The 14,989-nt window shown below is 27.1% G+C and overlaps 1 long non-coding RNA gene and 1 other non-coding gene across 2 annotated transcripts; one reads left to right on the top strand and one right to left on the bottom strand.

Annotated features, from left to right (window-relative positions):
• Nucleotides 1–416: 416 nt before the first annotated feature.
• TRNAP-AGG (transfer RNA proline (anticodon AGG)) lies at nt 417–488 on the bottom strand. Its single transcript has one exon. It is a non-coding gene; the product is annotated as a tRNA-Pro (tRNA).
• Nucleotides 489–6,384: 5,896 nt separating this feature from the next.
• On the top strand, nt 6,385–10,956 carry LOC110651939 (uncharacterized). Its single transcript, XR_009143040.1, has 2 exons — nt 6,385–6,981; nt 9,690–10,956. It is a non-coding gene; the product is annotated as an uncharacterized LOC110651939 (long non-coding RNA).
• Nucleotides 10,957–14,989: the final 4,033 nt, after the last annotated feature.

Below are 14,989 nucleotides of genomic sequence, written 5' to 3'. Positions count from 1 at the left end.
TGTTGTTCATAAAGAGAAGTGTTGGATTCAGTTTCTTGGTGAGAGAGTGGAAGGTCACATAAGGAAAGGGCGTCTTCATCATCATCAAAATCAAAATCTTCCATGTCATGGAGATTCTTGGTATTTTCCATTTGGTCAATTTCAGGTTGAAAGGAGAGTGAAAATGAAAATGGTTGCTGGGTGACAGCAAACCTGACATGAACATGCATATATAGAAGAAGAGGAAAGGACGCAGAGGTTCTAGGTGATGTTGCGTTTCTGCTAAGCTTCTCATGAGAAATAATTGTTCACAAAAGGACATAATAGCAGAAGTAATGTTTCCATTAAGGGTCAAAAAGGACAAAATAGTGGTGTATATGAAGAGAAGATGCGGTGCGGCTATATGAAAAATGAAAAATTATTGGAAAAATAAGCTGGGGGCATTCCGAGAATTGAACTCGGGACCTCTCGCACCCTAAGCGAGAATCATACCACTAGACCAAATGCCCTATTGTTTACTAGTAAATAAACTTTAAATATTTAGTCTATCTGTCAAGTGGATGTATTTATGAATAGTTTGCTGTTGCTTTAATAAATTTATTATTATGAAAAATTTTATTTTATATTTTTTATTATAAAATATTGTTATTTAAAATTTTAATTATAAATTATTTTCAAATTATTTACTTATAATATATATTTACTATTAAACTAATTATTTTTATTTAATTATAGTTAAATCTTAAAATTTTTAATTATTTATTTTTACCAATTTAATGACCAAGTCAAATTTAAAAACTTTTTTCTATTGAAAGTAGTCAAATTTAAAAACTTTGATAAATACGACATGGGCTTCAATCATAACGAATGGTCAACAAAATTTTAATCAATAGTCAATAGTCAACACGACCTATCATTTAAACATGAACAATTTAATTACCTAGCTAGCCTCACAAAAGCCAAGAGATAATTGATCAAATTATATTTTAATTCAAATTTATATAAATAATTAAATTATGTCACATATTAAAATATTAATTAATGTAATATTATAATTCAATCATTTATATTTATTTTTTAATTTTTGTTGATTATCGATGTGAAACCTGAATTCTTTGTACTATCCCTTCAAGTGCAATCACATAATTATTATTTGACAATAAATTAATATTAACTCAGTATGCATCTAATTATACAGCTTTACATATTGCTGAAACCCACAACCCAATTCAAACTATAATGCCATGTTAAATTCAAATAGAAAGTGCTAATCAAATTATTTTAATTCATTTTAATTCATTTTAATTCGAATCTATATAAGTGATTAATTTACATTAAACATTAAAATGATTATCAAATTTTATAGTGTAACACAACTATTTATATTCATTATTTAATTTTTGTTCATTTTCGACGTGGGATTTGGATTCCCAACACTGCATTATAATTTAAAAAAAGAAATTCTAAATATTTAATAAATATTAAAATATTTATGCCATTTCCAGCTGTTTTTTATCATTCACTGTTATTTTTTTTAGTGGCATTCACGCTTGAATTATGAAGAAATATATGAGTTTGAAAGGCAAAAACACAATAAAACAAACTCTTAAATTTTTCAAAGTGGTTTGATTATTTTCTATGTGTGGACTTCTCTTACCGTTTGATTTACTCGTCTTTTTGAGCAATTTCAACATTTGACTAAATTCTAAATTAGGTTTGGCTTACTTGAAGAAAATTAAATCCTTCCTTCTTGCCTCTCCTAAATATATGATGTGACATGTAATTATTATTATTATTATTATTATTATTATTATTATTATTATTATTATTTTGAAAGCATGTGACATGTAATCGTTATTTTCAATTAATACTAACACATATTGTATGCAAATTAATTAATAATTAATTATAAAATAAATAACACTAATTATGAGATTGACTGTATTTAGAGAATATTTAATTTAACTTATAAAAATTAGTTTATAAACTTTAATAAGTTAATTTAAATTTATAAGTATTTAAAATTTTAAATTATTATGTGTTTAGATAAAACACTTATAGGTAATTGATAAATCATTGATGTATTTAGTGAAAAAAATAATTTATATATATATTTTATTATTAAAATGATTAAAAAGTCATTAAATAAGATTTATGATGAAATTTTAATAATTAAATAATAATAATATAGTATAATAATTGATCAAATTAGCTTATAAATATATAACTTATAAACGCAAAAATAAAAATTATCCTTTCAATTTATTTTCTTTTAGAATATAAGTTCAACTTATAAGATTAAAAATTATTATAAATAAATATATTAATATATTTATAAAATTTATAAATTGATTTGACCAAATTAAGATAAAATCCCTCTTAAACCTATGACATTTAGCATTACAAGAAAAGTCTTTATTAATTAAATATTACGCGGCTAACCCAATTTAAAAAAAAAGGAATTAATTGTAGCACTTTACTAATTAGAAATTGAGTGTCCTTTAATCCTTATTAATTAATATTAGAATTAAGTTTTACAAAAAAAAAAAAAAAGATTCATGAGTAAATCACACCAAAATTTCATGATACATTTTTATGATTGATCACTAAATTAATTAGCTAGTAATGTCAATATCCAAGAAAAAACAAAAGTCCATATTTATTTGTTTTTTTTTTTTTAAATTGTCTTTATTTAAAAAAAATAAATAAAAAATGTAATATCACACATCGACAATTAAGAGATTTTTTTTTAATCAAAATATATTGTTTTTATATTTAATTCATTAAATAAAGGGAAATATATTATAACGAAGTAATATATTGAAGTGTACATTATTTTATTATGACTAAATAACCGAATCAATTCAATTAATTTAATTATTTAATGAAAATGAGTTTAATTTAATTTTCAGTAATTTTAAAAATTATTATTCTTTAATTATCAATTCACTTATTTGTTTTGGTAATTGAATTAACTTAAATAATTAAATTTTATTAATAATATATTATTATTTTATAATTTATGAATAATATTTAATTTATAATTATTCATAATAAATATATGAATTATTTCTATATAGAAAAAAATTAAATTTTTTATTAATATTTAATTAATAATAATATATATTATATTAATTGAATATTTTTATTTTTGATTTTTTCTTAATTTTTATTCAATTTAATTTGATTAATCAAATGTTTACCTCTGATAATATGTAGTGAAATTACATAATATATATTTGAAATTATGCCTTAGTTTTTTTTTTAAATTACTTAATTATTATCAAAGTATATTATATGTGACTAATTGAATCAAATTAAGATAAAATTCAATGCAGTGAATGACCAACAATTGAAAAGAAAGAAAAGAAAAATTCAAACTAATGAATGAAAAGGTCCAAGAGAGAAATGGGAGTAAAATTAGGTAAGAAAGTGGACATCTATTCACCAACAGTCTAATTTCCATTATTATTATTTTTCTAACGGTCACATTACATTTGGTAAAAGATGAAGAAACTTAAAATATTCATCACCAAAGACTTTAACATTTTCTCTCTAACTAAAACAGTCCGCAAGAAAAATTCCAACGCGGTTTGCATATGTAATGGCCAACTTTATATCACAGCCTGTTTGGCATTCAGTTCTGAATGTTAAAACTGTTTTTTTGAATAAAAATATCATTTTAAATATTATTGAAAAAAATAGTTCGAAAAAATTATTTAATTATTTTAATATTTTTATGATTAAAATTTATTAAATTTAATTTTTAATTATTTTTTAATATACTCCAATTAACATATTTAAAAAAGTGATTTTCTCAATAGCAATTTTAACAGTAATTCCTAACAGGTAAATAAACAATTGAGATTTTAGCGTCTTCAAATTTACTCTAACATTTAGGGATACCGACAATCAATCCGAACTTGAATAAATCGATTATAATTTTTATTATTTAAATTTATTTTAAATTTAATTAAAATTTATTATAAATTATTTAAATGTGTTCTAATACCTTAATAACGTTTAAACATGTTAAAATACAGAAAAAGTAAACCTTTTTAATAATAATTTATATTTTAAAATTCTAATAATTATATAAAATATTAAAATTTTATTTATTTAAATAATATAAAATATTTTTTATTTAATTAATTGTTTATATAAAGAAGATCGATAATAAGTACTTAATATAAAATCAAACCCAAATTAAATATTATTTTTAAATTTAAATTTGTCTTAAACCTATTTTAATAAGATTCAATGGAATTGGATGCTCAAAAATATTTGGCCCATCACCATCCTACCTGTATATATCCTCATATCACCAAGCGCCAATCTCATATAAACAATTGAGAGCCTTCAACTTCAAATCTAAACCCAATTAATTGAGTTCCAAATCACATTAAAAGTTCACTCAAGCCGTCCTAATGACTATCTATGAACTATAAGATTTTAAAAAAAAAAAAAATCAGGATTAGGCAATTTGATAAGTGGAGGGTTTGAATTTTTTAAACAGTCTTGACGTGTGCCTTTGGCCAATATTAGCGTAGTACTAGCGATTAGCATAAAAGTTGACTTGTTATACCAATTTACTGTAATAAAAAAATCTTAAAAAAAATCAGAGTTAATAAAAATAATATCAATTAATTTTATTGGTCAGAAGTTAATAATAATAATGATAATATATTTATTTTGCTCTTTTTATTGTTTCCTGGCATCTAGAAGCCGTCCTCATAACGAAACCTTTAACAAGAATGAAGAAAAAAGAAAAGAGAAAAGAAAAATATATTTTAACTTGTGAGTTCGTTGTATATATATTTCAAATTCTTAGCACATTCTCTTCATTTAATTTCTCAGTTCTCACAAGGAATACATAAACAAACTATTCCTTTATCAAGCTCTCCTTCCTTTACTCTCCTTTTCTGTCCAATTATTTCACCAACTTCTTTTTTTTATTTTATTTTTTAATTCAACAATGGTTGCCAAAGATTTTATCCTTGGTGCAGTATCAGAAAACAGTCCTTACAGGGAAGATTTTGATGATGCAGAAGAAACACTCTCACTTTCTGATCTTCCCTTAAACAGCAATTCTTCTGTTGATTTGGATGACTTCTCCAAAGAATATCAAAGCTCAACATTTGACCATCAAGATTTCTTTGAGTTCTTCAGTGAAGATTCTAGTGCTTCTATTACTTATCACAAGGATAATAATATCATCTTTTGTGGGAAACTCATTCCTCCTAAAGAACCAACAGTAGCCCATCATGAAAGAGCAAAAAACCCAGAAATTTTCATCCCCAAATCAAAGAAAAAAGGCATCTTCCCGTGGAAGTCACGCTCTTTCAGCATCCCATCAAGAACCACTTCATCCAAGCAGATACAGCAAGAAAAATCTTACAAGACTTGCAAATCTTTACCAGTACATAAAGTGTCAACCGGTAAAGGATATGAAGTTGACAAGTATGATTTTTTGAGAAAAAGGTCGAAGTCAAGATGGTTTCTGTTTGGAAGGTTTCCCATGGAGATGGAGCTGAGAGATATGAAGACGAGGCAAAAAAAGAGGCAAGCAGAGAAGATAATTCAGCGTGAAGATAGAAGTGAAATGGGGAATAAGAGTGGTAGAAGAAAGAGAGTGAAGAATTTGTGGGGTTTGCTTCGGGTTTTGGTGTGTGAAAGTCACCAAGCAAATGGTGTGGTTAGTGCTTCATTTGGCAGTCCTCAACGTTGAGTTGGTCAGTTGAAGGTGTTGATCTCGAGTAGGTGAAGATTGACTATATGCAAAATACACTGATCCGAGAATTAAAATTTTATTTTATTTTATTATTATTTTTTTATGGCTTGTGTACCTACTTGCTGGATTTGAAAAAATCATATTTAGCATATGATTATAATATACTAATTAATTGTGTTGTTGATTAATCAGGAATTAATAGACTAGATATGCCATTTGGAGTAGGGCCAAGATCAGATAGCTTCAGTAGAAAATTGCTTGGAGAAATTCTTTAGCTAATGAGCAGGAAAAGTTGTGTATTATATTGAATAATTGATAAGTTTATATGCAGCTTAGATGAATGATCTACAAAAGAATCAAAAGTCTATTATGCCCTAACACATTTACAGGATTCACATGACTAATTTACAGCAAGAAATGAGCTGGTATTTCTGGAGAATTTTCCAGAATGCTTCAGGTGATTTCTAAACAACAAGAGCAGCTGTCAATAGATGATGGGCCAAACTTATTGAACTGTTACTAGCACTGGCCCATTAGTAGCTGTCAATTAATTTGCTTTGTGGATGGCGGATGGGCTGGGTCTGCTGGACCCATTAGCAAAATAACTATCAGCCCACCCCTCTCCCCCACCCTCTCAAAATGGAGGAATATGAGAATCATAAAGGCCCATCTTGAATAAATGCTCGTTGAACGAAACAGAGGATGAGGGTTTGGTGAAAAGATCTGCTAGTTGATGTCGTGACGGCACATGCATGGTGGTGATAAAGCCTTTGTTCAACTTATCACGAATGACATGACAATCAATCTCCAGAAGTTTTGTTCTTTCATGGAAGATCGGGTTAACTGCTATATGCTATGCTACTTTGTTATCGTAATATAGAGCAATCGAGAGAGATAACTTCAATCCAAAATCACCAATGAGGTAGCTCGTCCATTGTAATTCACAAATGGTCATGGCCATTTTTCTATACTCTACTTTAGCCGAAGAGGGGCTTACAATGGATTGCTTTTTTGCTTTCCAAGATATTAGTGAGGGTCTTGAGAAGATAAAAAATCTTGTTGTCGATTTTTTTATCACTGGGCAAGGTGCCCAATCTGTGTCACAGAAAGCTCAAAGTTTCAAATCATTTACGAAGGGGAAGAATAAACTTTTGGTAAGACGACCCTTCAAATATTTCACGACATGGAACTCAGTGTGGGCACCTTGGAGTTTCCATGAACTGGCTTAGTTTCTGTGTCGCATGAGAGATGTCTGGTCTCGTAAGTCCCAGGTATAACAATCTCCCTATAAGCCTTCTGTATTTGTTTGGTTGCTATAGTACTTCTCTAGTGTCATTGTCGAGCTTGATTCCCTTAGGTAGAGGGTAATTAGTAGCTTTAGCTTTCTGTAGTCGTACATCTTGGAGAATATCCATGATCTATTTACACTAGTTTAAGAACATTGCCTTTTCTGATATAGCAATTTCAAGTCCTAAGAAGTATTTTGCATATCCTATGTCTTTGATTGTAAATTGCTCATCAAGAAATTTTTTCACTAAGGAGATTTGTCGTTCATCTACTCCTACAATTAACAAATTATCTACATAGATAATTAGGGATATAATATTATGTCCAACACCTTTAGTAAACAAGCAGTGATCAAATGCAGATTGATGAAACCCATGCAATTTGCTTATTAATTCCTTGTTTCATTGTCTTCTTACCTGTTTAAGGCCATAAAGACTTCTTAAAAATTTGCACACCTGTACCTGAATAGCTTTAGTATACCCTTCTGGTGGTTGCATATATACATCTTCATCCAAGTATCCATGTACGTATGCATTTTTAGCATCCAGCTAATGTATAGGTCAGTTAAATTTTGTAGCTATGGCTAAGAATAGTTTGATTGTGACCTGCGTTGCTAGTGGTGAAAAGTTATCATGGCAGTCAATTCTTGCTAATTAACTACAGCCTTTGCAGCTAACCTAGCCCTGTACTTATCAACAGTACCATCTAGGTTATACTTTACTTTGTAAATCCACTTAGAAGCTATGGCTTTCTTGCCTTGTGGTAGAGTGGTAAGGACCCAAGTGTTTTCTTCTCTAAAGCTTCCAATTCATTTTTCATAGTAATAATCCAATTTATTCCTCTCTAGCTTGATGGTAAGATTGTGGTTCATGAATTATAGACACATTTGCTATGAAATTCACATAATCATGATTATACTCAGGCTGAGAAATAAAATGAAGTTTACGAGGTGAATTTATGATACTTGTAATGTCTTTGGAAGTGCTAGCAAGTGGAACAACAGTAGGACTATCTTCCTGAACATGTGTGTCACAAAATCATCCAACCATCTAGGTTTTGTAGTAGGTCTTGTGCCTCTTCCGAAAGGCATATTAGGAGTTATATGCAGTTGAATAATATCAGAATGAGATGTAGTAGAAGGATCAGTATTTGTGGTAATTGATGTAGTAGTAATTCTTATTGTCTCTTCTAACTGTAGAGGAATAGGTTGAGGAGTGACAGATTCATTTTCAAGAATGGGCAGAGGAATGACATTTTCACTTGTTTGTTCAATAGTCCCACTTGAATATGGAAAACTTGTCTCATAAAAAAACCATATCTCTTAAAACAATTATTATTTTGTTTTGCAAATCATATAATTTGTAAGCCTTAAATCAGAAGCATATCCTAAGAAATAACATTTAAGAGCCCTTTTCTCAAACTTATGCTTATAAGGTTTAATATTAGTTGCAAAACATAAACAACCAAAAACTCTAAAATGATTGTAATTTGGAATTTTACATATAAAACCTCATAGGGTGTTTTCCATTTTACCTGTACCTGGCATTCTATTTATAAGGTAAGTAGCAGTTAAAATACTTTCCTCCAAAAAACTTTATGGTAATTTTAATGTAAACATCAAAGCTTTTGCCACTTGCAATAAATTTTTATGTTTCCTTCTACCACCCCATTTTGCCTTGGAGAATAAGGACAAGTTCTCTAATGTAAAATTCCTTTTGTTTTGAAGATAGCAGTGCAATATTGGTTTATGAATTCAGTACCATTATTTGACCTCACTTTCTGTGTTTTTGAAATTGATTTCTATCATGTTGAAAAATTCATGAAGGATGTTATCGACTCTAGTTTTGTCATGCAATAAGTATGTCCATGTAACCCTTGAAAAATCATCAATAATGGTAAGAACAAATTTTGACTATGAAATTGAATACACTGAGTGTGGTGCCCATAAATCTATGTGAATCAAATCAAATGTTGACTATGTAGTTATTTTGCTATTTTGAAAACTAATCCTCTGTTGTTTAGCAAATGGGCATACCTCACAAACTTCCTGAACTTTTGTTCTTTGGTTTGATGGCGGTGATATGAGACAATTTTGTGCTAGATATGTGTCCAAGTTTGGAATGCCATAACTCATAGGAATTAGATGATATGGAAGATAGGTAAACCTCATTCATTTGAAGTATAGGCTTGGTATAATGAATTTTAGAAACAGGGATTAGTACTAGAAATTCCATGACTACACTTATATCCAAAAGACCAATTTATTATGTATAGTCCTCCCTGTGATTCTCCTCTTGCTGCCACTTCCTTAGTCACTTGGTCCTACAAAAGGCAATAGTCAATAAAGAATTTGGCAATTATATTGGAGGTTTTGGTTAGTGCAATTACTGACAATATGTTGTGCTTGAAGCAAGGTACATAAAGGATATTAGACAGTTTTAGCTTTGGGTTAATTGTGGCGGCTCCACTGTAGAAAACAAGTTTTTTAGTTCCATTTAGTGGTGTAACAAAATTGTTTTTATTTAATTTTGAGGGATTGTGAAATAGAGTAAAATCATCACACATGTGAATTGAAGCTCCAGAATCTATTTTTGATTTATTGTCATCATCACCATGGCAGCTAGAAGAGTAGGAACTTAGTTTTTTACCTGCAAAGCCATGAAATCAACATAGTTTGCATCATTTACTACAGGGTGTTGGTTCTGCAAGAACTTGGCTATTCCCTACTGGATCATGTTTGCCCAATCAACTCCAGTTGGTTCAATCTTGTATACTGCCTTGCTCTTAATTTCAATATTTTCTCATATACATTTGCTATTGTGTTCCCTTTGCCTTTGCCTTTTTTCTACTTGAATTCTATGAATCATTCTGGATAACCATGTAACTTGAAGCATGTTTCTCTGGTGTGTCCATTTGCATTACAATAGTCACAGGTTCTATTTTCCTTTTTGCCAAACCCCTTCTTTTTACCTTGTAATTTCTGAAATTGCCCTTTAACATTCATGGCAGAATTAAATCCTTTTGATGCATCAGTGTGAATTTCTCTTTGAGTTTCAACCCTTGACACCATTGAGTATGCATTGTTTATACTAGACAATGGATCTATCAAAAGAACTTGATTCCTGACATGATCATAAGTTTCATTTAATCCCATTAAAAACTGCATGAGTTTATCTTCATTATGCATGTCATCCATTGATTTTGATGCTCCACACTTACACACTGGTAAAGGTTTATGACATGCTAATTCATTCTATAATTTTTTAAGTTTAGTAAAATACACAACAGCTAATGCATTGCCCTGAGTTAGAATACTTATCTTTCTTTTTAGCTGATAGAGGAGTGGTCCATTGCTCTGACCAAATCTCCCTTTAATTTCTTCCCACAAATCTTTTGAAGAAGAAGTATAAATGAAAGCATCCACAAGTTCCTTTAAGAGAGAACACAAGATCAAAGAAGTCACCATGCTGTCAACCTTCTTCCATTTGTCAAAAGTAGCAGATCCAACAGTAGGCATCTCACAGCTTCCTTCAATAAAGCCAAGTTTATCCTTGGCTTGTGAGGCTATTATCATGGATCTACTCCATGATAGATAATTTTTCCCAGTCAATGGTACTATGTACAAGTACCATACCAGGGTGGTCAGAATTATGCAGATAAAGAGTATCTTTCCCTCTTCTAGTAGCTTGACTGTTACTACCGATATTCAATACTTCAGACATTTCTTAGAAGCTTGAGCGAGGAAACTAAAAAAATTGGAAATTAGATCTTATAAGGTGAGTCCCTATATCAGATTTGATCAGAAAGAAGAATAATCAGTAACACAGGTTGTGCTCTGATACCATGAAGAAATTCTTTAGATAAATATAAACGAGTAGGAAAAGTTGTGTATCGTATTGAATAATTGATGAGTTTATATATAGCTTAGATGAATGATCTAGAAAAGAATCAAAAGTCTATTCTGCCCTTGCGTATTCAAAGGATTCATATAACTAATTTACAACAAGAAATGAGCTAGTGGCAAATTCTTGTTAAAAAATATAAAAAAAAAAAATTGAAAAAAGAGGCTATATCACATGTCAATTCTCAAGCACTCTTATTAAGTTATGTGGCATACTCTTATAAAGCTATTTTTAAGGTATATATATAAATTAGCAGTAGTGCATGAACATAATCCAATTGTAATTACATATATGTTGATTTAGGAAGGCTTAGACTCTTCCTCTCCACATATAATAATAATAATAATAAAGAGATGATAATGAAAGGTGAATTTAATTTCAAACATTATTTTTTTTTTCTTTATTTTAGCAAATCTCAGACATTGTTGGAATAAAAAAAAATTCAAAGGTGTCAAATTCTAGAAGGTTAAATGACGCAAATTCTACAATCGTTTTGGGACTGCATTTTTGTGTCTGCTAAATGAGAAATTTAATTTGTAAAAGTCTTAAAAACTTAATGGAAAAGAAATGTTGGCTGTTCCATAAAAAAATTAAAAAAAAAAATGCACAAGAATATAAAGAACATATTGATAATAAGATGTGGAAGAAGCAAAGAAGGCAGAAGAAATAATTTTATTTACAATAAATAGATACAATATTATTATTCACCGTTATAATTTTTGGATAGTGGGGCAAAAATTTTTTATCTTCTTATATTTATAAAATATTTTTTCTATTGATAAAACATGGACTCATTAATAATAAATAAAAATATTTTTTAATAAAATATAATTATATTAACATTTTAATTTATTTAACTTTGTCTTGATTCCAAAAAAAACTTTGTCTTGACTCATGAAAAATTAATAAAAAACAGTTATTTATTTATTTTTATATATTTTCTTTAATTATTAATTAATTAAAATATATAAATAATTTATTCATATTAAATCTTAATATTATTGAGTTAAAATTTTAACCAAAAATTCATTAATACTAACTGTTTTATTTAATGACTAAGTTGAAAAAAGGAATCCACATTTAAACGAGTTTAAAAAATTCAATTGAATTACTGAATTTTCACATAATTATACTTAATTTTTATTTTTTAAAAATAAATTTTTTAAATTAAAAAGAATTAAATTCTTTCATTATAAATATAAAAATTGATAAAAAAAAAAGAAATCAATTGAATTAAATTCTTATAAAATTTTATATTTTAAATGTGAATAATATTTTAGGTAGGTTGATATTAATTAAAGCTAATAATGAGGGATCTTCGTGATTGTATGAATCTTTTAAATGAGAATTATAAATTATATCATATTACGTAGCTTAATTATTGGAGTCTGGTGGCTTTTCATTGCTCAAAATTGTAATATAAATAATTATATTTATATTTGTTCTTGAGTTCATAATATATATATATAAAGTGAAAGACAAAAAGTGGTAGTTGTTTGCAGGCAAATTTCGGTTTAAATTGAAAAATCGAATCGAATTAATTTTGTTCGATCGGTTCAGTTTTAAAATTTAATTGGTTCGATTTTATTTTATATTATAAAAATTTCAGTTATTTCGGTTTGGTTCGATTTTGAAGAGAAAAAAAATTAATTAAACCGAACCGAGCTGAATAGTAATTTTATATTTTCAAATCGAACCAAATCAAACTGAATTAATTTTTGAATTGATTTATTTTTATGTAGAATTTATGAATTGTATTTAATTATATATATATATAAATTGTTTAATTTCATTGATTAATGGTTATTAGGTTCAAACCAAAGTCAAAATTAGACCAAATAACTTGAAAATCAAGTCTAAATTAAAAAAAAATCAAAACCAATCGGTTTGAACCGAATCAAACCGAAATATAACGGTTCAGTTCGATTTGATTTTTCATTTATTTCGGTTCGGTTCGATTTAATTTCTAAAATATATAATTTAATTTTCATAATTTAATTCGATTCAATTTAATTCGGTTCGGTTTGAACCAAATGCTTTCCCCCAGTTGTTTGTCAATGTGTGAACATAAAAATAAAATCAAAGCATGTGACAAAATGAAAAGTTAACATTATTGATAATGGTAGCAAGTATACTTTTGCATAATGTGAGTTTGGCTGAATTGCATATTCTACAAGTGCAAATGAAAAGAAAAGTAAATTACAAATTGGTCACAAGTGAAGTGCCATTGGACCTGAAATGTACATTATACATTTTATGATTGGATATTTGAGTTTTATTTAATCATAGTTTAAAATTCATATCATATTTACATTCCATTTATTGGGAAATTTTAAACTTTGTTTTTTATTCATGTTAGAATTTAGAGAGTTTAAAATATTTTGGAAGAATTCTTTTTGCAATTGTTGGTCCAATTTCTTATTTAAACTCATAATTGGATAAACATTTCAACCCATCCAAATAACAAATCATAATGGTATTATGCTTATAATAAAACCTAAAACCTCAATACTCAAGTTCCTAAAAATTATTATTTTTATAATTATGTGGATGTTTGAATTGTCAACTAATAAAATATTAAGTTAATAAATTTAAGAAATTAATATTATAAACAAAAATAAAATTATTGATGAGTATTTTATGAAAATAATTTCTCAAAACATAAAATTACTATTTTAACTCTATTAAAAAGTGAACACTCATTTCTAAAAAGAGGCAAAAAAAAAAAAAAATTATAATATTTGCCCCCTAACATTATTTTCTGATTTTGCAATTGCCTTTTTGTCAAAGATTATATATACATCTTTGACACTACATTAATTTAAAATTTAAAGACAATGAGTATGATAGTCTTTCTTACTTATATATTTTTTATTTATTTCTTCTTTTCTTGAATTTTGAGTTATAATTAAAATTATATATATATATATATATATATATATATATAATGAATTTATATAATCTATTTAAGAGGTATTTATATATTTTTTTTTTCAATTATTTACTCTTTTTATTGTTAATAAGAGAATTAAAAAAAATGGAGATTGGAACCTGATTCTCCAAGTGAATAATATTATTTGCTAATCTAGGCTTAGTTCAATTATGTACTTGCTTCAAGGTTGAATTTATTTAAATAGCATTGAGATAGCAATTACTGAACGTATGTATTTATATAATAAATTTTATTTATATATATATATATATAATTAATTAATTAATTAATTTGAGTTGCATCTGTGAGTCAATAAAATCATATATTAATTATATGTCGCTTCTAATCTTAAACTTGTCCCATATTAATTAAATAGCTTTGGATATATGCCTATAAATGTAATAGGTGTATCATTTAGTCAATAATTATCTAAACATATATATTTGTATTATAAGTCTTACACGTGTATGTGTGTATATAAAACTGAAGTTATATTTAGAATTTAATTGAATTAAAAAAAAAAAAAAAAGTAGTTTCTATCATAATTTTTTGTTTGATTTGATGAATTGATAAATTTTAATTTAATGATTAAAATAACAAAGTGAACATTCAATAGTTAGCCAAGTGGCAGTCAATGAGAGTGATAGAGTAGGGAGTTGGCTTAATCATTTTCAATCAATTTATTAAAATATAAAATTTATTCCTCTGCCTATGAACCTTTTATGGTATGTTACCTATATAAAATAGTAAAAATAAAAGGTGAATTAATAATATATTTATATTCTTGATTAAAAAATATTATATTGTCACCTTAAATATTATTAAAAAAATAATTAAAAATTTTATTAAATTAAACCTATTTAAAAGTCGTTTTATGAATGAGTTAAAAAGTCCTATTCTTGAATTCTATGCATTATATATCTTAATAATTAGAATGAAGATGAAAGGAGATTGATTATTATAACTATGCACGTATATGATCCTTCCCTTACAATAAATGCAAAATTTATTCCTCAACCTATGATTCTTGTATCATATGTTACTTATATAAAATAGTAAAAATAAAAGGTAAATTAATAAGATATTTTTATTTTCTTGATTAAAAAAATATTATATATTCATAGGCTTTAAAATAATTTATTTACGAGAATTTCTATT

The sequence above is a fragment of the Hevea brasiliensis genome, chromosome 14 (genome assembly GCF_030052815.1).
Source record: "Hevea brasiliensis isolate MT/VB/25A 57/8 chromosome 14, ASM3005281v1, whole genome shotgun sequence".
NCBI classification, from domain to species: Eukaryota; Viridiplantae; Streptophyta; class Magnoliopsida; order Malpighiales; family Euphorbiaceae; genus Hevea; species Hevea brasiliensis.
This window is presented reverse-complemented; position numbering and strand designations above follow the sequence as displayed.